The sequence below is a fragment of the Harpegnathos saltator genome, unplaced genomic scaffold (assembly GCF_003227715.2).
Source record: "Harpegnathos saltator strain DR-91 unplaced genomic scaffold, Hsal_v8.6 scaffold522, whole genome shotgun sequence".
NCBI lineage: Eukaryota > Metazoa > Arthropoda > Insecta > Hymenoptera > Formicidae > Harpegnathos > Harpegnathos saltator.
The window spans coordinates 484,922-508,134 of NW_020230341.1; the positions used below are offsets into that span (position 1 = coordinate 484,922).

General features: G+C 50.3%; 1 protein-coding gene across 3 annotated transcripts in view; it reads left to right on the plus strand.

The window, feature by feature from the left end:
* Positions 1-23,213, plus strand: part of alpha-Man-IIb (alpha-Mannosidase class II b) — a 166,076-nt gene that overhangs the window by 15,423 nt on the left and 127,440 nt on the right. The window lies entirely within an intron of this gene.

Genomic DNA, 23,213 nt, shown 5'->3' on the forward strand with positions numbered 1-23,213 from the left:
AGGAGGATAATAGGTAGAGACAGCGCAACGCGGGGGAATGGGAGGGAGGGTACACGGCCGCATGAAAATTTCCAGACGCGCGTTTGTTTCTTTTAGCGAGCATTAGCAAACAGCCCTTTGTTCGTCCGGATCGCGAATGGGCCGGCTATAGTGTGTCGCCCACGCTCGAAAATCACTTTATTTCTGCGCGGCGATTACGGTAATTATGGCGCCCTCGAAATTATTATTTAACGCGTTTTCATCTGCGAAATTTGAGGGGACTGGGAAACAAGAGAGACATTAGCCGCCTGCAAAATAGAATTGTTCAGTTATGATGTAATCATTGCGTGAAACGATGATATACGAAACGTTGCTGCATAATTCATGCGATTAAAAGAGTGCGACGTGAAGATTGCGGATAACACGATGACGTGATTCTTTTCTCTTATCTGGATCTGGATCGAAGATCTAAGGATCTAGGGACAAGATTAGTCCTGTTTGTTGCTTAATTTAAAGCACAGTTTTTTTCTTTGCCGTCGCTTGTTCGGTGAGTCGTAGTTTTGTTGAGAATGGATGAGCAAAATTACCGTACATTTTATCAGACGCGCGGAAATTACAGATACGATTTCGCGATAAATGATGTCGATAAATGATTCAGCCGTGTCCAAATTTCCTTTCCCTGGGGCGAAGCATTTCCTTTGCCGGAAGTCGAACACCGATGAACATCGCCAAAGTTTTACTCGGAATAATTATTAATTTACGGCGAGATTGTGGCCGCATTGTGTTCTTCGTGAAATATAAATGTCGCTATCGCGTGTATCGATCGATAAACTCGCGTTCATATGAATTTGGAGAGCCTGTCGGAGGAGGAGGGAGGGGGGAGGGGGGGGGCTGAAGTGGCAAGATAAGTTATCGACTTCTCAATAAAGTCAAATATGCCAAATAGTTGTTGCGATTACTCCATCAACTACTTACGACCCTCTCTCGCGTTCGTAGTCGAATACTTGTATCGATATAATTTGTCGCACGAATACACAAAGTTTCTGTCTCTCTTATTAAATTCCAATAATCCGCAAATCAGATCCCTTTGTCGAGTCGAGCGAGTCCTCTTAAGAGACTGAATGAGATATATTCCGTCGGATACATTCCCGAAAAGGTTGCACTGGAAATAAAACATCGGAGATCGGAGAATCGGCAGCGCAACTCGTCGGTATTATTTAAATTGCGCGAAATTCGATACGTTTTGCGCAATCGATGGACGAGCAACCGTTGCGGCGAATTTCGCAATAACAATATCGGGAGTACTTTCCGCCAGCGGCCGGTTTGGCCTTCGACGGGCGGCGCACTACGCGCACAACTCGAAGTAGCGTACTCCTCGCTGATGACAAACACGCCGACCGGTGCGCGGCGTTTCTATTGTACCGGTGAGAGCTGCATTTCGGCGCACACGCGATACAGCTCGGTCGCGCTCGCAACGTGACCGATTGTATCCTCGACGAATCGATTAAAAACGCAAACAGAGGAGGATCGCCTCTGCGTGGATTCGTGTCCGTAGCTGCTTCCGCGCATTATTATTCATCCGCGGGGAATTATCGTCACGTGTATAGGAGCGCGCGTGTATACACAATGTATAATCGCGCTGTTTAATGATAACGTAGACGCAACGTCGTCCTTGCGCCGCGCCGGCTGATTGCAATTGCAGAGGAAGTTATGTCGCTGATTACTCGCTAAGAGTCATAATAGCTGCGAATTTAGATTGCGGCCGGAACCGCAACGCGCGTTTCGCTCGTATCGGTCACGTGACGGAGAGAAGGAGATAGAGCAAAAGAAATATGCGCAACCCCCACTCTTTCAAGGATACTTGCTCGACTATTTCGCCATTACGCTCGCGACGTTATGTCGAAAGTTTGCGCTGCGCCGCGCCGTGCCTTCGAACGCGGCAAACGCCGCACTCGCGAGTTTTCACGGTAATTTTCATCTTCGGCTGACTAACACAATGGCTGCATCATACGTGTACCACGTACAATAAACACGTTATAATGTGCCGAACGCAGCGTACGTGCAACACATACATCGACCATTATTTGTTAGCCTAAGACGATTTATATCACGGAATATTGCACGCGAATAGCGCGCGCGCGCGCGCGCACGCACACACACATATATTTACAATTGTCGTGCACTACGTATATATAAAGCATAGTATAAACTCTATATAGCATTGTATAAACTCTATAAACATCGTATATTATGATAGACTTAAACAACGACGCGAACACTGCGTCTAGTTATCCAGCGGTGTATTTTATTCTCTTTCTCTTTTCGTACATACATCACTCTATCACTGATACTCCGCGAATTTTCACATTCGCGCGTTATTCACGCGGCATCCGCGTTGACGGGACGTCAACGTCGACGCAGCCGCGACACGTTATTGCAAGAAACGCCGCGGTCGAGCCGCGGCTCGCGGCGTGTTATTTATAATGCGATGCTAACGAAAGTTACGAGACGCAGCCATCGCCAGTTGATGATGGATCATTCGATGAGTACGATTGGCTGCCGGTTGCGCGGATATCTTCGTTTCCGGGCAACTTGTTCGCCTCGCCTCGTCTCTTCTTCTCTCTCTCTCTCTCTCTCTCTCTCTCTCTGCCTCCCTCCCTCTCTCCACCCTCTCCTGCTCGTCTGCGCTTCCTCCGCCGTTGTATTAAAATGCGGCGGCATGATTCTAATAGAAGGCATTACCGGCCCGGGGCTGGATGCAAACACGTTGTAATGTATTCATATTGGCCCACTGTGCTCTACGGACCTCAAAGTGAGGGCTCTTCCTCGGCTGTGATATTTGAATTTTAATGCGAGCCTCAGCCGCCGCCGCCCCGTCGCTCCCCCCCCTCTCTCTCTCTCTCTCTCTCTCTCTCTCTCTCTCGCCGCGTCTCCCTATTCTCTCCACCCTCTTTCTCTCTTCTTCCTATTCTCCCGCTCGTTCTCCCTTCCTCCCTTTCGTCTCTTTCCGGCGTGTCTCGCCCTTCTTCCGTTTTCTTTCCCTACGTCCCACTCGTCGGCCACTCGAAACCGTCGTGCCCTTTTCGGTGTACCCAGCTTTGGCAACAATTGCTGGATTTCACAATGGTCGTAACTATTGCTAGAAAGGACTCTTCCTTGGCAGCTATCCGAAAGAGACCTCTGTGGGAGAGCGAAAGACGCTCTCTTCCGCTGAAAGTCCTCCTCGGGGAATTCTCGGTAATTTCTCGTATAAGATAATTTTTAGACGCGAGGTTCCTCTTTCCCCCTCCCCCCTCCTCACTCTCTCTCTCTCTCTCTCTCTCTCTTCGAAATTGTTATCTACAATTGTGAAGGAAATTCTGCAAATCTTTCCGCGCGAGCAAATGCCTGCGTAGGACCGAAATAAAAATTCACTACGGTCCACAACGTTTACGAAAGCAAACTTTTCAGATGTGTACTTAGCTTGTGTAGATATTATAGCCCGCTGTAGATTAAAAATAAAAGTAGAAAAATGTACTCGCGCGATGAAATAATAAGTTGCATAAACACGTTGCGCTAGAAAGCTGGAGAAATAGCTCTCTTTAATTCTCGCCGATGGCTTTTTCGAGACAATTTCGAGGAGGGAATGCGACATTATTCCCGGTTACGCGATGATTTTTTCAAAGCGAGCATTTCGAGGAACGGTCTGATCGAAGTGCGCTGTTGAGCTCTTTGGCCAAGGGAGATTTCCTCGCTCAGATTAGTGCCTATACCTGTCCTGCGAATAATCGTTCCTGCTGGAAGGATTCCTCCGGGAGGAGTCAAGCGAGCCGGGCGTCTTCCACCCTCTCGAAGGGACCTCGATTCTCGTTATCTTCATTCTCGTTGGCTCCTTCGATCCCTGAAGAGGGCGATGCCGCGCTCGCGCTTATAGACCAGTCCCGGCACCAAAGAGGATGACAAAGTCGACGTTTTCTCTATCCTTCTGGATTATCTCTCGACGATGTTGCGGAGGTGACGCGAGAGGCGAGCGAGAGGCTGTCGAAAGCACGACGGTCGGAACGAGAGGATTAGAGGCGCGCGCGCGCGGTGTTTTTTCCTCTCCCGTGATGCGGATATTAACTTTGTCACTTGGTGAGACATTGAGCCTCGCGTATAGCGAATAGTCTCTTATCGCTCCTCTTCTCTTCTCTTTCCTCCATTTGACAAACGTTCGTCGTTGCTCTCGTACACGTTGATCGTCGCTTCGAATGCACACCGAATGTTCCGACGACGGTGGATTTCGATTCAGCGCTGAAACAGCCGGTGCAATCCCCTCGCAGATTTTCTGGAAATAATCGACATCGACCCTCGTGAACGACGCGTGGTGAGTTTCTCATCGATGAACAATGACGGATAGATTCAAGCGGATCGAGCTGGCTGAGCGCGATAACAAGCTTAATGCGTCCCGGAACCGGAAACGCGGCCATTGTGCTCTCTCCCTTCGGTTATCGACATTGTTCGATCGTCCGCCAATTCGGGAGCCGCGCATTTAATTATCGCAGTTCTTATCCCTCTGCCGTGGGATTTTCTTCCCGATTAAACGGCCGTCTAATACTTTTACCGTTACCGCTCCGATGAGGAGTGATAATGAACGCCGTAAACTTCGGCCGTGCCGCTGAAATTCAAATCTTCTTCCCGATCCGATTTGCTACGTGAATTAAATCCAGAGAATGCAGTCACGTACAAGTGGATCGTCTTTCGCGAGGAAGGAGACTGACTGTACAGCTACGTAGTCTTTAAATTCACAATTTGTTGCAAGTTTGCGCGCAGGAAGCTACCGGGAGATAACGCCACGCGCGCCTTGATCCGCGCGGAGAGTACTCTCGCGAAGCGATACTTCCATATCGCTCGCTGACGTTTTATAAATTAGACAGTCATAAATTACAAAGACGAAAGAACCAGGCGCGAGAGGAGAAGCCTCTCTCTCTTCCTCCTTTTCGCTCCCTCGTGTACGACGCGCGTGTCCTTGTTCTCCGCGCGGAGTTCATTTGTAATTGTGTTTCTATGCCGAAGTGCGCGCGATGCACGTGTCTTCGCGTAAATCGATGTAAAAAGGGGATGGAAGGGAAGGCAACGGCGCGAGGCCGGAACGTCGGAAAGAAATAACGACGGAATAACGAGCACCGGCTTCCGACGTGCTTGTACACGCTCGGTACAACCCGCTCATTATTTTCGAAGTAAATACGTCGTAAAAAGGGTATAGTGCAGCGGGAGAAAAAATGGCCGGGCGTTACGGTGTGCTGACTTTCAAACGGGATAGTCGAAACTTTAAAGAGAGACTGAGTAACAGCTTTCGTTAATTAGGTTGGGCAGAAAGAAATGAGATACTCGAACGTTGAGGGGAAAGAGAGAGAGAGAGAGAAAGAGAAAAAGAGGAGAGGCACGGCCTTTTGTCCGTGCGTTTGAGGTCACTCTCTCCGTTATTCTTGGTCATTTAAAATTACGACGGGAAAATTACGAGAGAAAGAGAGGAGGAGAGAAGGGGAGAGAGAGAGAGAGAGAGAAAGAGTCCACTCACGAAATTTATATTAAAACTCACACACATGCACACACATAGAGATCTGTCTGCCCTTATACCAACAGTTTTCACATCCGTTTAACTTTAATTCAAGTTAATTAATTCGTGTTCAAACAAATTTAATAATAACGGATCGTAATGAGACGCAATTGTGTGGAATTTAGATTTCGGAGTCATCTCCACCGAGCTTGTGGAGTCGCGACGCGAGTTTGAAGTCGGAAAATATCTCTCTCGCGCGCGCGCGTGTGTATATTTAATTAAAAAAGATTTACATAATTTGCGCGGTTGCGCGGTACAACAGTCATTTCTCCGACGGCGTAACGACCAAGTAAAGCGTTCGGATATACAATCGCGCCTTTCTAGCGCTCCAGTATCGCGAGGTTTTAACATCGCCGATCGCCACGACCGGTCCCGGCGCAGCCGTAACTTAACTACACAGCTCGTGTGTCGTGCTCTTCCTCTTTCTCCCCATTCGGAGACTTCCTGCTTTCTCCCCGGCTCCTTAAGTTCTTTTTTTTATTATTCTCGGCGCTCGCCCTTTTCCCGGGACTACCGGTATCTATTTACGTGTCCTCCCTCCTCTCTCGCTCTCGCACCTCTTTTGCCTGCTCTACGTGCGCATTTTACGAGATTTCTCCACGGCGCGGCGCGGCGGGAGGGAACGCGCGCGCGCGCCCGAGAAACGCATTAACATCTCGCGCAAGGCGACTAATGGGCTTCGCGAATCGCAGGGCATCTGTGTCGCGAAGGTCTCTTACATCTCTCCCCTTGTACGCGCGGCTCTGCTCCCCCCTTATACATATACATTTCTGTATTTCAACTGAATCGACGCCGGCGAGTGTATCGGTGCCGACTCGCTGTAACAGCACTCTTCCTAACCATTCTCTTCCTCTCCGCTTCTCCTCGTCGACTCTCGTCTCGCGCGTATGACGCGAGATACGACAACGATTTTCTATCGCTACTCTTTTCGCCGCGCAGCCTCTCTCAAGAAGGAACTTGTGGAATTTTTTTGTAGAGGCGAGCGAGATCCATCGCGCGCGATTGCGGAATTTCGCGTGAAAGATCGCTCGAGGCACGCTCCCGTCGGCTTAGCTTTGCACTCAATAATCGATTCGCGCCGCGATCGCGAGAGGTGACGGACACGGTCCTTAATTAGCGCGCTAATTACGCCCGCTTTTCCAAGTCCGCATTCCGCGAGCTTGCTTTGATCGCGATCTTCGCGGCGCGGCGCGAGCTACCGCGAGTCGGACGTTGTTTTGTCCGCCGTTGTTTCGGCCGGCCGTTAATTAAAAAGCAACTGCTTTTGTCCGTACCGTTCGTTCGGCCAACTCTCTGCGCTGTCGCCAAGTGCGAAAGAGTAACCGTGTAACGCCGGTGATTGCAGCAAGGAACAAAGCGGAGGAGAACAAGGCTGTTATTGTATTCTCGCTACTTCGTTCCCGCCTGTTTTGATGTTTACGACGGACGAGCGGGCGGACGGAAAGTGTCTTTTTTACAAATGGCGGACTTTTAATTACTTTCGCCATGTACACACGAGAACCGTGGAACGCTCAACAAACGAACACGATTGTTTCCCCTTTCTCCTTCCCCCTTTCCCCTCTCCCCTCTCCCCGCGTCCGCGGGAATATCGGAGAAAATTTTCTCCGGGCAAGCCGTGTCTCTGAATGCGCGCGGTCGCGCGCATGCAATCAAGCACCGCGCGGTGTAAGAGAGCGCGATATCAGGAGGCCGTTATATGCGCAGCCGGCGCCGCGGCCGCTTCGCGATTGCTCCGACGCTGTATTTCATTAAAGGCGCGCGAAGACTTTACAGGAGTAATTCGAGAGACAGAGAGATGGAGAGAGAGAGAGAGAGAGAGGGAGGGAGAGAGAGAGAGAGAGAGAGAGAGAGAGAGAGAGGGAGAGAGAGAGAGCGCGGCAATATCACGCGAATTATTATCCGGCCGATGTCTCTATTTATAACCGCGCGTCGCACTCCGTCGGGCTATTTTCGCCTCGCGTCAGTCTGGATTTAGCCGACTTACGATTTCCACGGTCTCGTGACCCGTTTCGTCGTCTCTCGCTGTTAACGCCTCTCGTGTCGTGTGCCTCTCTACGACAGGGATACACACGGGGTCAGAGACACAAGAGCTGAGCGAGAGACAGAGAAAGAGAGGGCGAGAAAGTGCGGAGAGGGGCGAGTTGGGAAGGTGGGAGATGGAAACCGGAGTATATACGCGAGCGAAACGATTAATTTGCTTGAAAACTTTCGTAATCAGACCGCGAACGGAGTCGCGATAGGGCGTGACGCTTTTAATATAATTTATGCGCGCTCGCCGGCACGGTGATGGAAAGAAAGAGAGAGAGAGAGAGAGAGAGAGAGAGAGAGAGAGAGAAAGGGAGACGGGCGAAATAGCATGGAATTGGTGTATAATTTGTTTGTTCGCGGAATAAAGATTCCCCGAGGAATATCGGAAGCGTTCCTGCCGAGACAGATAACACGAACGGCGGATACGCGATTACGGGGAGCGAGAACAAGGAACAAGGAAGGAATAGTAGCGTCGTGTTATTTGGGAATTAAACGTTCTCGACGTTCAATTTTCAACTGTAAGGGACGATCGGAAGGCTTAGCTGTTAGGCGCGCGCGCTGAGAGTGACGTTTCCACTCGCCTGATTAGAGGAATGATTTTGCGCTACTTCACGAGAATATCGACTAGAGAAAACAAGGAAATACCGTCGGCGCGATGACAGACTCGTGACGTGGCGGTCGACGTGTTAATACGCCGCGATTTACCGAGCAGCCAACAAACTGTGGACGCTTGCTGGATACGGGGGGAATGGAGCACGGGACCGATAGTCGCGAGGCTCGATAAATAACGAATTGTTGACCGCTGTCTCCGATTACAACTCGTTGTTTATGTCGGCAGAAATGGCAGGGCAAAACCGACGTAAATCCGCCCGTTGCGAAATTCGAAGTATCCTCGAGAGCTGTAACTCGGGCGTTTCGCGGGATCTCTCGTGACTTGTACTTCGGAGCGATTGTTTGACTAGTATTTCAACTTCGTTTCGACGTGGCGAACTTTGGCCATGCGCCAAAACGAATAGCGGCCAATTTAGCCGTAATTTCTGTAATGCTATATCGAATACTCTCCGGGGATGTAATGCAGTTTACGATGTCTTTCGCAACTATCGCGCTTTAGCGGGGCGGTTCGTTTGCGACTCGCCGTTTGTGCACTCGCTCACTTGCGCAACCGTGTTTCTCCATAAAGGCTTGGGCCTAGAGAGAGAGAGAGAGAGAGAGAGAGCGAGAGCGAGAGAGCGAGAGAGCGAGAGAGCGAAAGCGAGAGAGCAAGAGAGCGAAAGCGAGAGAGCAAGAGAGCGAGAGGGAGTGAGAGGAGGGGGAGGGAGAGAGGGACGGGATCGTGAGAAAAGGGCTTGCGGTCGTGTCGGCCTCGAGTCGCTCTCGAGTAAGCGGTGGAAACGCCCAGAATTGTATTTACCGACTGTATATACATATATCCGCGGAAGATCGTAAGACCGCGCGCGGTCATGCGCTAACTCAAGATCTCGCTAACGCCGTTCGTCGAGCATTCTCGACGTTACGACCATCGTCGCCATCATAATCCGGATCCTTTGTCGACGAGGGAGGGAGGGGAGGGGGATATCGGAAATTTCATCGCCGCAATTAAAGGTTGTCCGTTCACGATGAAATTACGGATGCGCGGTTACCCTCGAGGGGCCGAGCCGGCGGGAAATTGTGCGGCGCTATATACTCGCGCGTGTTGTTTAGTAAATTTTAATTTTGCTAAATAGCCAAGATTAAATTCCGCGGGGCTAATTTTCGAATTTCAACGATCACGTTCGGCAAATTGAATTTTCCACTTTTAATGTCGGGCAAAGTTAGTAATTTGCCGTGTCTCGGTATCGTCGGTATCGGTAGGAACTGACGATTAATTCGCAAATTAATTAATCGGGGTGTTTGCTACTCAAATAGCATTCATTATTTCCGAGGCGCGTTCTAATTAGCGATTCAGGACTTTCGTAACTCGGCTTACCGCGTCATCGAGCTTATCGCCCCTTTTTTCCGCGCTGGTCGCTCGCTGGAACCTTGGGAGTCGTCGAGGGTGATCGTCATCGAACGGTCGACCTGAAAGCGCAACCATCCGATGCACCGCGTCGTAGAAGATAATGCATCCGCCATGTTGTTCCACGTTATGCGGACAAAGAACCGTACCCGCGGATAGTCCGGAACGTTACGCGAACGACACGCCAAGTAGCTCGCATTTTTCCGCGAGGCGGTGGCGACGACCTTTTTTCGCAGCCGAGCGTTGCACAGCTCACGCACAGTGTGTGGACGTCCGTTGCAACGCGACACGAGCCGCGACGGATACGGTGTTTCACCTCGGATTCATAGATAGATTGCTTTACCTCAAAGGCGCTCCTTTGCGTCGTGTTCAGCCTTGTATGTAGGCCTTGTTCACGAACGTCATGAACGAATTGCAAAGCGATCGTCGATCACCGCTCCTCCCGAGCTCGTTGAAAAGTGAAAATTCCAAGGACTAACCAAGATCGAAATTCCCGTGTATTCGCGAAGAGTCTCAAGCTCCCACAATGACGCTCGTAACAATGACGCTGCCGAGAGAGAAAGAGAGGTTTAACATTTCGCGGAAACGCATCATCTGGCGCGATCGTTTCGACTCACTAGCCAGAACCGGCCTCGCTACAGGTTAATCACCTCTCTACCTACCTTCCACAAGCGTTACCCTCTCCGGGCTCCCTACGCGAGTTCCTCCAACCTCGACCTCGAGTTATCTACTTCGATGACCTCGGCGACGGATAGTCGCCGCGCTGCGGTAGCGCGAAATAATTTCTCCTCGAATCCACTCCGGGGCTCCGAAACGGCGCGCGGCGTGTCTCTCGAGTGCGTTATAGTCGCGCGACGACGAATACTCGTTCGAGAGAAGGCAGAGAGAGAGAGAGAGAGAGAGAGAGAGAGAGAGAGAGAGAGAGAGAGAGAGAGAGAGAGAGAGAGCGGATAACATCGAGCGAGCTCTCCAGCCAGCAGGGCGGCTAAATACTCGGTGGCCGTTTGTATCAGGGTGCCCTCGCTGCGCGAGACAATAAATGGCGCGGTGGGTCATTAAGGTGCATTTTACCGGCCGTCTTGGCCGTCTTGCTGCCTTAGATCGTCGTCGCTTATAATCCATGATGGTAGAAGTAGAATTCGCCTGATGAGCGGAGTTCAGGGAAATTAATTCGCTAATTACAGCGAGAGTGGGTGGGGAGGGAGAGACTTCTACAGAAGTAGATAGCGAGAAATAGAGAGACAGATAGATAGATAGATAGATAGATAGATAGATAGATAGATAGATATATATAGATAGATAGATAGAGAGAGAGAGAGAGAGAGAGGCGATAGAGCAGACTGCTAGAGGAGGCTGCGGAGGGACGAAGAGGAAGTACGCCGCTTCCGGAGGTGGCGTGGGCGAGAGCATCGAGATAGATGCAGAGGGAGCCGACGGAAGGGAGGTGGGGCAGATGCATCGTCGTGGACATACCGTACTAACGGTTTACTAACGACCGTGACCAATTGCTCGTTTCCGACCGCATGTCGGCCCGCCGATTGTCACCCGTATTTTCATTATCCTGTCGCCGTCGGCGACCGAGCGATCGTGGGGAAGGGTGTCGCTCTTGCTTCTTCCCGTGCACGTATTCGGGGCGTGTGGAAGCTGCGGATCCGTAGAGCCGGGCCCGTAATTTGCGAGATCCGCCGCGCAACGTCGACGCGGAGCCCGAAGCGGCGCGGGCGCTTCGGTAGTTTGCGCTTTTTCCCACCCCAGATTGTCATTTTTCCTCCCTGACTCGCGATTAGCACGCTCGACGTTCCGCAGGAAGGACGTTCCCGGCGCTTGATATTCCTGAAACAACTCCGTAATCAGGAGCCTACGCGTGTCCTGGCCGGTCTCGCGTTATGTCTCCCGGCTTTTCTCGGAGCGTGCAATCGGAGCGCGTTCCCGCAGTTCTTCCATCATGAAACGCCTCCTGTACGACGGACGTTGACGGAGGGAGGGGCTCCGCGAGAATTGCGGTTAATTCAACGGATTGTCTGCCGTGGCGTTACGGGCGTGAAAATGTTGCGACGTTCGCACTCGCGCTCGCGCGCGGCACTTGGCATAAATGAAAATTATCAGCGGGCAACGGCGGCGAACCTGTGTATACACAATAATTGGATCGTCCTGTCGTTATGTCCATTTGTTTTCCGCCTTCGGTGTCGCGCAGTTTTGCCTCCCCCGTCCTACCTCCTCCACACCCTTTACCACCCTTAGCCACCCCGCGCTCCCGCCGGCACCCCCGGCGGCGCCATGGGCCCGCGTTGTGTCCCCGAGGGAACGGATTGATTTTCGATTTTGCCGACTTAGCGCGCGCGCGGCGCCAGGCGGCACGAAATAATAACGTATCCGTAATCCACGCGATGCGCGTCGCGGCACGTTCATTTTTTCCTCTCTTTCCACCCCCGCTTGTGTGTGTGTGTGTGTGTGTGGCGCCTCCTCGCCCACCCTCCTATAATTTTCCCCGTGCGGACGCTCTCGGAGTTGCGCTTAAGGGAGTCTCGGGGATACTCGTTGATTACTTTTCCGGTGCGTACGCGCGCACGCACGCCGGGGTAAACGTCGACGGACTGTCGCGTCGTCCGCGAGACTTCTACGCGAGTCTGTTGCTTTTTTTCTTCTCTCTTCCTCCCCGGGGGCGAACGTCAGATCGCGTGATCGAGCTGCCTCGAGTTGGCTGCGCGCGATAAACAACGTCCGCGAACGTCCGCGATAAGAGGCGCCGAGGAAGAAGGGGAGGAGTCGCTGTTAAACGGGGCTTGCCGGTAATTCATTCGCGATCTATCACGATCTGGCCGGACAAAGGAATCGAGAAACGGAGCGACAGAAGGCGACCGTGAGCGAAGCTCCACGGCGTAAACGTGGCGTGACGGCTGTCTCAAGCTGTTGGGCGCATACTCTTGCGAACGTTTATTGTATTTACGAAACTTTATGTATCGCCGCGCTGTTTCACGGGTCGACGACCGCGGGTATGCGCGCTTAAACGTCACGATCGCGCAATCATCCTCGGCAGTTTGCACTCGGTAATTAAAAAGCTTTTAGCGTGTCTTCCTCGCGTTTTGTTTTACGCTTTTTCCTCGCGTTCATGCCCCTCCCCCATCCCTTCCCGTTACTCGAGCGCTTTGATAAGTTCTCCGGGTTTCTTGCGCGGAGTGTGTAGTGTGTTGCGCGACAGGTGTCGAATAGTGATAATTATATAACAGCCGCTGATACTTGCTGTCAATTTCATCTCTTGCACGGAGGGTCGTATTCAATATGCATGACCAATTATCAGTTTCCGTTGAATGACAGTAAAACGATTACACGACAAAGTCGATACGAACGTTCTCTTGGATGTTCCGTAGAAGTGAGCAAGACCGCGAGGAAGACAACGCGCAAAAGACAATTATTGCGGTTATAGTGATAAGCTTGGTATGGGTTACGCTAATTAACGCGCTGAGAAACTTTCCGCGGCGATGAATCTTCTTCCAGTTTGCTCGCTCGGACTTTCTCTCTCTCTCTCTCTCTCTGTCGCTCGCTCGTTCACTCGCTCGCTCGCTCGCTCGTTCGCTCTCTCGCTCGCGAAATCCTTAATTCGATTTCAATTCAGATATTGCGGTGCGCGGCCGTGGGACTCGATATCCGTTCGACATCGTCACGGAACTGCCGTAAATAATCGAACCGCAAGCGCACTCATTGGCCGGAATGACTTCGCGAGCCCTTAATCTCGATCTTCATGCAGCTCTAAAGTTGTAACTCGATAAAAAAGTTCCAGACACGGAAAGTATCATTCCGTGGAATTTACGCGTCCCGTTTCTGGAGCGCTTGCTTCTCTTGCGATCGTACCGTCGGTGGAATATTTTCCCTTGATATCGATTTGCGCTTGATTTGATTACTGTCTCCGACTTGCCGCGGAGTGAACAGTTTATCGAATTCTAATTTGTGCGCTCCACAATGTCGTCGGTATTATACATCTGCGGATTTTCCACTTACGAATGATAGACTCGTGCGGGAAAACTTGCTGATGGTAATTAGAGATAAAAAGGATGTATGAGACTCTAATAGAATGTACACAGACAGAGGTCGCAGCAAAATTCATGTTCCCTTCCACCAAACTCTCTCTCTCTTTCTCGGGTAATATCGCTTGGAGCAACTGGAAATTTTCTACAACATTTTTCATCTCTTTTGTTTTTCGCCAACCTTGTATTATTAAAAATTGTCGAACTTTACTTGTGTTTTGAAGTTAATGGGAATATGCGTTTAGGTATACGGTATATATTTAAATTGCGTACGTGTTTCGGCACTAACCAAACTTGCCGGTAGAATGTAGAGAGTAGAATGTACAGACGCTGTCAATAGTCATGAATGTATAACATTTAGCACGCGGTGCTGTCATGTTACGGCAATGAATCGAATTATCGTTGGCGGATAGCGACGATTATGCTGGTAATGGACGTTGCTCGTCTAAAAGCTCGCTTGATTATGGACGAGTCTCGATGGGAAAATAATGCAGCGTATCCGTGTAAACTGCGCGCGTTCGCAATACAGAGCAATGCAGCTCGGCTATCTGTAAGAGCGCCTCTGACAGGTAACAACGCGAGTTGCGCAGTCGTGGCGCTAAAAAGAGGGCGAAGAAGTTCTAATCTCGAAACGAGAGAATTTGCAACTGCAGTTGAAAGTGTAGACAAATGTCACCCAAAAAAGTAGGTACGTGAGGCGGAACTTCGAAACAAAGTAAGCGTTCCCTGCGTTTATCTCACCTGCACTTGGATGGTCTTATGATCCAGCTAACTAGAGAACACAAACTTCTTTTGAAGTCGCTATCGAATAAAGTCAGCAAGCACATTACACCGGCATGTCGTAGAGAGAGAGAGAGAGAGAGAGAGAGAGAGCACGTTTTTTTATTCGCTTGTGCAGAGTTTAGCTTTCTTCGCGTCGTAAGACCTGCATTTTCGAGACTCACTCCTTCCTAAATTACAAGGTAACAGCTATACTTTTTTTACCTTCAAATTGCCCCCCACTCGTAGTTTCTCGCGAATAATCTCTCGTCCGATCATCAGCAGACGATCGGCAATCGCTGAATTTCAAAACTAATAAAAAAAGACCGAGTTGACCGTGTTGTCACGTGTTGTTAAGCACACAAAACACACGCACGCTGTTGTAATCTCCGTTATATTTTACGAGAGAAAGGTTACGACCAGAGATGGGTTATCCTTCCACGTTCCCCGATCCCGTCACGTTGTCAGCATCTCTTCGGTTCATTTCCGAATTAAAACAGTTCTCATTCGTACCTGGAAGCGGTCCGCCTCGAATCTAATAAACTCGCGGATGTAATCGACGACCGTGTAATTTCCTTCACCCGAGAGAGCATCGTGAGAAATTACCCGCCCCGCCTGACGCATGAACGGCCACGTGGCCGGCGTTATATCACGTGGCCGTCGCGCGATACACACTTCGTTTCAGTTTCGAGAAGGAAGAATTACGGGTGGATCTCGCACGAGCGCGTAACTCAGCGGAACTCGTTACACTTTATGAAATGAGAAATGGACGCTAAATGAAAAGTTACATTCTTCCGCTCGTAAAGCCTCTCGGCCGGCTCATCGCAGTTAAGGTCCGTTTGCGCGGTCGTTTTCAGCCCAGTCCTGCCGTCGCGCTGCATCCTCATCGCTGCAACGCACTTCGGTATTTTCATTCGCGTTTCATATGCCCATTTCTCGCCTCTCTATAATCCCCCGTGTACGTCGTTACGCTATTCTCATTGTTGAACTTGCAGTTCCTTTCCGCGCGGGAACTGTCTGTGTTTCGCGGCTAGAGAGAGAGAGAGAGAGAGAGAGAGAGAGAGGGAGAAAGAGAGCGGGTGTGGGAGTTAACGCGCTAAATTACGATCAATCTTCTGAAAGCCGCGCTTAGTTAGATCTAAAATTAGTCACCAATATAGCGAAGTGAATTTTTATTGCGCCTCAAGAGCAGATTGTTGCAATAAGAAAAGATGTCCGAGAGACATATCTCGTGAAAATGCCTCGCCGGACGTTTCGAATTTTATTCTGACATGCTCCGGCGTAAAACGCGCGAAGCATCTCGTCTAGTCGAAGGCGCGTAGGCGGGGGTGGTTTACTCTTGGCGCGAAGAAACTGTGTGTTTCTCGTCCAAGAGTCTTCGACGTTGATTTCTGTTTTACTTTGATAATCATATCGCTGTTATGGAATTTTTTATCATTATTGCCTGCAGCGAATACTCGCTCGCATTTCTCGCCCTCGTTTCGCCTTGGCAGAGCCAAGCGTTCCCTCCGTGGTTACTTTTAGCCTTTCGGATCCTCACTTGTTCTAGTCACTCAATTAGTAATTAGCGCGAACCGAAATCCGCCGGAATTAATCAAGACCCGCTTCTTCCCTGCGCGTCGGTGACGTCAGCAGTAAATTAACAACTCGCGGCTGAATTAGCCACTGTATTTAGTTGGGATGCTTGTTAGCGATATTATGCAACGTACATTCTCGTCCGCGACAAAATTCGGCGACAATGTCATCTCGCGTAGATTCGTATCGCGGCAAACTTTTAAGACTCTCCAAACATATATATGTTTTTCAAGATGAAATGAGAAAAGAAATATATATGTTTATATACCAAAGTGGACGCGGGCGACAAAGGTGACGCTCGGAAATGGATGCATCTGGCAGATGAGGTCTTGTAAAAAAAATTCCTTTTTATTTACGAACGAAAATATTAGCTTGCTTATACTTCGCAAAGCGCAAACTTTATCGGCCAACCAAGGCCGGCCGTATGTTTGCGTTAGAGATAGAGCACAACGTACGATTCTCCGCATTCGAACGGCGTCGCGCGATTTTTCTCCGCCCCAGACTGAAAATGGATAAAAATGGACGGGACAGAGGCGCCCGCGACGGCTTTGTGGCGAGTTGTAACCGCGATTTATATTCGCGTGATGCATTTTCATCGCTGCATCGATAATGCATCCGTCAGATTGTCAGCGCGCGCGGTGTGGCAACCAGAAATCAAGTGTCGACTTGTTCGTCGCGCGATCGCACAACGAAACGGAATTCAATCGCGTCTCTGACGCGAGACCCCCCCCCCGCCGCCGCCGCCGCCGCCGCCCCGTGCCTTAACACGCGAGGAAATCGCGAGGAATCGCTCAGTGTTTCACGCGATTTCACGCTCGCGGGAGACCGAGTCGCTCTAACCATGCGTGAATATCGGGGTTTTTTATTCGAGGGATAATATATTAGTCATTTGTGCTTGCCATTTGAAGACCTCATTATATAAAATGGTTATAAAACGATTCTCTCTCGGCTGCTGCACCGCACGAGCTGAACGCGTTGAAGAAAATCATACTATAGCCAAAGGTTAAACGTTCGAGTTTCTATCTATCGAAATAGCCCTATCCAACATATCCCAGACCCGCTTACAGCCGCAAACGTGTATTTTTGAACGACCTGAACGTCGTCGATTGATTTCAATTCGTAAACGTGTGATATTTCCGACGTTTCGTAAACGTCGTGCGTCGTGCGATGAGAGGCCTGTGTTATTCGGCGTTAATAACGCTGTGGGAAATCGGGGACGGTATATAATTATGATATCGGCTCGTTTCTGCCTGCCTGCCGTCGTCGACAAGGATGAAGTCTTCCTCCCGCTCGCGGCTGGCCTGATGCGCGACAGCCAGGAGAACGGGGCCGGCTCTGAATGTACCGCGAATAATCGACGTGATTTATCCTGCGCGCCTCTAGCCGACGTATCGACGGGGAGGAACAAGGGGAGCGCTCCGGAGGCTGGCCATTGTCAGCGTCGAAACGGAAAGTGTGCTTTGCGTGCGGCGACTTTCCATTCTTTTTTCCTCGCACCCGTGCCGCGACAATGTCGCCTTGTCGATCACGATCTCGTCAATCTCATTCGCCGCGCGTTAGCGCGGAGACACGAACTCGCCGTTCCCGTGCGACCGTCGCGTTATGAAACGCGCGGATGTCGGCACGATATCCGACACTGGACGAGAGGTGGGTCGTTTAAAAATTACGCCTCAGCGAGTCGCTTTTTCTTCGCCGGCGGATCGACGATTTTTTTCTTCCTTTTTGATTCTTTTATTACTGAATTCTCGGTAAGTTCTCTCTCTCTCTCTCTCTCTCTCTCTCTCTCTCGACACGTATGATAATAATTTGCAGTGTAATCAGGACGCATTATTATGTACTGAATATTTCATGGGATACGTAGGGAGATTTTGTCTCGCATTATATCAAATATGCGCTAGGACGCGAGATCCTTGAATCATCGCGGCCAAATGAGTCGCGAGTCGAGACTTCTCCGCTATCGAGAACGGCTTGGACCATTTTAATAACGTCGAGCGGGATTATCGCGATTAGATACGCACGGCTATACAATCCTTATTGGGATGCATCCTATCGCGCGCTAATACACTGCACTTTTGCACACTTTGCCCTTGTTTCGCGCTCATCAAAATGGAATTTCTATGAAGAGTGGAAATTTAAGCGGGGTTATATTACGAGAGTTTCGTTGAGCTATTTACAAAGGGAGAGAGAGTATACGGAAGGAATCATAATTTTAAAGGAGCTTTAATACTTAACGCGGGCTTTACTCTCTGCCTCTGACAACGGTTTAATCGTTGGATGAAGTTACCTTAGTTAAGGTCAAAGTTTAAGTGTCCTCTTTTTTCCTCTTTGCAAACGCGGCGGGAAGCGTGAGCATCTGAAAGTCGACGATGAGATTACCCGAAAGCGAGCACGTAGAGCGTCCGTAAGTAGTTTGCGAGCCATGGAATTAGCGGCAAAAAATGTCGTCCCTCATGCCGAGAGAGAGAGAGAGAGAGAGAGAGAGAGACTCGCAGCTTGGATTCGTTTATTAGGTAATCGACGGATACTCTCTATTTCAGATCGCCCCTTTCCCCCTTTCATCCGAATTGAAGCACGCGCGTCGAATGTGTAACGGGGTAGCGCGAATTCGGAGAGGCGAACTCTCTCTCTCTCTCTCTCTCTCGCAATGTCCATTGGGAAATCAATCGCTGATAATACGTTCGATTCTCAAAGTATCATTTGACGTTTCCATTACTCGGCCACTCGACCAAAAACAGATAGTTAGGCGTAGGTCGGCACTCGTAACGACTAATAAATTCTCTCATCAATTTCCTTTCGTAGGAAATTGATATTTCAATACGTATATGTGTGTGTGTGTATTCGTGAAAGAGGAAATTGCTAAGATAATTAATGTCAGAATCTAGAGCCGGGTGAATACGACGCAAAGTGTCGGCGAGACAAAACTCGGCCTCGGTCTTCTTCTCCCCGGCTCCGGCGCGACACAACGGCGGAATCGTTACGTGCAAAAAGCCGTGCTGGTCGAAGGCGGTAGGATGAAAAATGTAACAGCATGTAAATAAGCATTTGTTAGACGGCGTGCAGCGGAGCGAGTAACATCTGTATTGCCGGCGTTGAACAGGGACACCGGTTCTCTCCTCCCCCCCCCCTCCCCTCCCTTCCCCTTACCCTGCCTTCTGCGTGCGCTAAGGTCGTGCAGTCGGTCTGGTCATAAATAAAGCGGTGCACAGAAATTACAGTGGAGCGTAACGCCCGTAATACCGGCGGAATAGAATGGAGAAAAATAATCGACGATGAGACCGCGATACGTTCTCGCCGCACGCCACGAGCGGGCCGCGCGTATCTCCGCCGCTTTTCGTGGCTCGCTCCATCCGCGAGCAAGACGTCATATTCGAGAATGCATTTACCGGCTGAAACTTTCGTGACGTGACGTCGGCGCGAAACCCGCTCCGCCGGCGAAACTTTGCTCCGCGTCGCGAGTCACGGAGCCGCGATGCGCCATGTGAATCGCAGCGACCGCAACGAGCGAGCGAGCGAGCGAGCGACGAGAAAGATTTGCCATTTGTCGAATAATTCTCGCGTTTGCTTGTTCCGCGAGTTTGTACATTCATGTACAAGCGAGCCTATTTCCCGTGAAACTCGTGTTCCCACCGAAAAAGTTCACCACGATGTTGTCTGTGTCGCCGCTTGAAGACCTAATTGGCTCTCTCTCTCTCTCTCTCTCTCTCTCTCTCTCTCATTGAATTTTTCTCTCTTCTTGGATATGAAGCGATCCAATATATAAACCTAATGTAGACGTGTTAAAATTCTCCCCCATCCATGATCTGACATTTTGCAATCCTCGCGATTAATTTATCGGCATTATCTTATTCTCCTCCTCCTCCTCCTCCTCCTCCTCCGGTGTCTTCCTCGAAATCCGCGCTAATGTTCTCGGCGCAGTTGACGGGGAGGGAGTGCCGACAGGATTTTTAATTCAATTATAATTACACGCCGGGCGATCAGGACAATGTGGTGGAAATGGCTTTCGGCTCTCGCGTCGGAAATTCGCCCTTTGATCGCTCGCCTCAGGATCAAAGATCCAGCTTCCCGTCGACGCGGTCTTTGGCGTCGGCGCGGAAACGCGCGCCGTGACGCCGCGCCGTCGACGACGTCACGTTATTGCGCGGCGCGTCGTGCATAGGAAGTCGATGGCATTTATAACGTCCCCAGGTGAAGGGATTACGATGGCGGTTATGTCGTGGGAGGGTGTGGATACTGATTTACAGTCGCGAGTCACGCCACAAAGCTACCATTTCGAGGCGAGCGCGGTCGGAAGCGGCACCGTGCAAGGATGTTCGTGCGTACTCGTCGCGCCAGCCACTACGACGAAGACGACGACGACGACGACGACGACGACGACGACGAAGGGGTGATTTTCGGATAATACAATGCCCCGTTTTTCCTCGATTTAGCACTCGGGAACGATGCGTCGCGGCGTAAATAACGATCGTTGCCGAATCTCGTCGCATCGAAAAATAATGTTACCCCGGAGGCTTCGCGTATCGCGACCAACAGCACTGTAAAACATCGCAAGAGCCATTTGCGGGAACATTTATGAACATTAATGCGAACGGTATTTCTTTCGTATGCTCGTTCTCTTTATTCCTCTTTTTTCGAGTAATATGATAGAAAAGTTTGCTGGAAAGCAGCTGCTCTCGAGGTTTCTGTTTCTACTCGCGAGTCTTTTGCGAGGTCAAATCGTAGTTGGCCGAGATAACGGCCGCGGAAATTTATGAATACGTTTGAAAAACGCGATCCACCCCCCCTTCATTACCGCGTCTCTTTATCTCGCTCGATGGAAGGAAGTTACAGCGAGCGTTAATTGACAGTACGTAGAAAGAGAAGACGAGTAATGCTCAAACATAGAATTCAATTTAGCCGCGGCGCTCCGCCGTTGAAAATCGTGCCAGATTTAATTGAGAGTAACTTTGTTGTAACCTACTTCTAACTGAGCCCTAGTGCTCGCCTGAACTTAGCGGAATTCTAACAGAGACCTAATCGAGAGCCAGGCCCGTGGGTAATTGCGCCGCCGCCGCCGCCGCCGCCGCCGCCGGATAATTTGGCGGCGGAGTCATTTGGCCGTCGTGTAATTTTACACCGGGAAATAGTTTTAATATCGAGTCTCTTTAACGGGCCCCCATTAGTGGCCGGCAAATATAATGGGCGAGGTTATTTCGCTCGATAATTTAGCGTAATGGTTCGTTGGGAGGCCACTATGTAGAAGAGTAACGGTAACAGTTAGTTCGCCAAATTTGCACTCTCGCTGTTAAAGCGCTCTCGCTCGAAACGAAAAACACGATTCGCCGTTCGCTCGTTTTCGCCGTTAAACTGTCACTCGTTTACGGAACTTTATATCGACGAAATGGTTGAAGCGGGCGCGCGCGCGCTCGCGACGCCCCGATAAGGCCCGCGGAGATGAGTTTTAGCAAAACCGCGTGTAAAACGGCTTTCTTATCGGCTGGAACTCGGAGAAGTAGCCGTTATAATTAGGAGCATTCGGATATCGTGTATCGTGTCGGTTATCTGGCCGCGAATGCGGGAATGTCAGCCCACGTGTATACGTATACGCGCGCGCGCGCGCATCCCGCGGTATCTACCACAGTTAACCCACTTTCCGACACGTGTTTCGAGTCGGCGATTGTTGCTGCATTGTTAACAGACTCGAGTGCCCCTAACGATCATAATTTCCCGTCAATGAGCGCGGGCGCCTTCCGCAATCTTACGGAGACTGTCAGCGACACCCATCGCGCGCGCGCGCACAATCGACGTGACAATTTCCGAGGCAGTATCTCGAGCGATAGGTGAAGTTTCGGGCTGAAAAAGCAAGAATAAACCCGTCGCGTTGATGAGTCATCAGTTGATCAGTCGGCGGGATTAGCAGGGCGCGCGCATTCACCGCGTGTTCTCCGGTCTCCGTTATACATATATTGACGACAGGTCAGACAGGAACACCGCTGTTTAATCGACTTGAGAACCGAGACGAGGCGATTTGTCCGTGGTTAAAAATATATTAAGGAAATTTGCTTTATCCCATCTCTCGCGTACGAGAGGCGAACATTTTCCTCAGCGGCGCTGGCAACAGCGATGGGAAGAAGTCGTGTGGAAACCTTTATCAGCGGAATACTTCGGTTCGTAGTGAAAAATTACTGAGAGAAAGAGAGAGAGAGAGAGAGAGAGAGAAGAAGAAGAAGACGACGACGACGACGACGTAGCCAATTATACACGTGTGCTATGCGGTTTCTTGATTTCCCCGGGCTGTACCGTCAGCTTGCTCTCTCCGCCTCGGCTTCCGTGTACGCGCTCGCTGTCTTTGTGTCGTGGCATTAGGACCGTGCTTACGAGCTTAATGACGGGACTTAAACAGTCCCTTTGGAACCAGCCGCGGTCGTAGAATCGGAGAGAGAGCTCGAAACTGTGCATTGTGTCCGTTCGTGCCTTCGCTGCACTGCGCTGCACTGCGAGCTTGCTGCAGGCTGCGCTGGAAACTGCATCACGGGAGAAATGCCTGGCGCAGCCGTGGTACAAAACCTCAGAGAAATAGTTTCGCCGGATCTTCCTAATGAACGACATCGTGATTTCGTTAATCACAGTCGCGGGGTGGAAGAGAGCGGTGTAGGCAGGAGGGCAGGGGGAGGGATGGTACTCGACGATGCGCGTAAATAGAGCACTATTCGTTGCTTAAGCGAGAATAAAGGAATCGGCTATTGAATCGAGCCGGGAACAAGCTTGGCCCCGACGAGCTTGGCGAATATTTCCTCTCTCTCTCTCTCTCTCTCTCTCTCTCGCTCGCTCGCAGAGACGAGTCGCTTGTTAAGTGTCAACATCGATAATTATCGAGTGCAAAAGCTTTGATGGCCCTCATGACAGAAAAATGTGGACCGAGTAATTTCGTTAAAAACGATTTATTCTCGTTCCACCGAGTAATTGCCGTTGTTTTTTATTGTTTAACGGTACAATACGCGTCTGCATATTCGTGAGTGTTAACATATAAAACTGCATCAGTCACGCGCAACTCGTGGGAAACCCATCAAACCTTTCGTACTCACTCGACACATTAACGAATGAATGACAACGAATGAATACGCGGACTTCGTTAAAGAGACTTCGCGTAGGAAAATAAGACATTTGAAGAGAGAGAGAGAGAGAGAGAGAGAAAGAAACGCTGGTCAATCTCGACTCGACTCGATCCGGCACGGACCGTGCCCCGCGCGAGAGCGAACTTACGCTTAATTGAAAATAAGCAAAAAAGTCCATCCGCCTC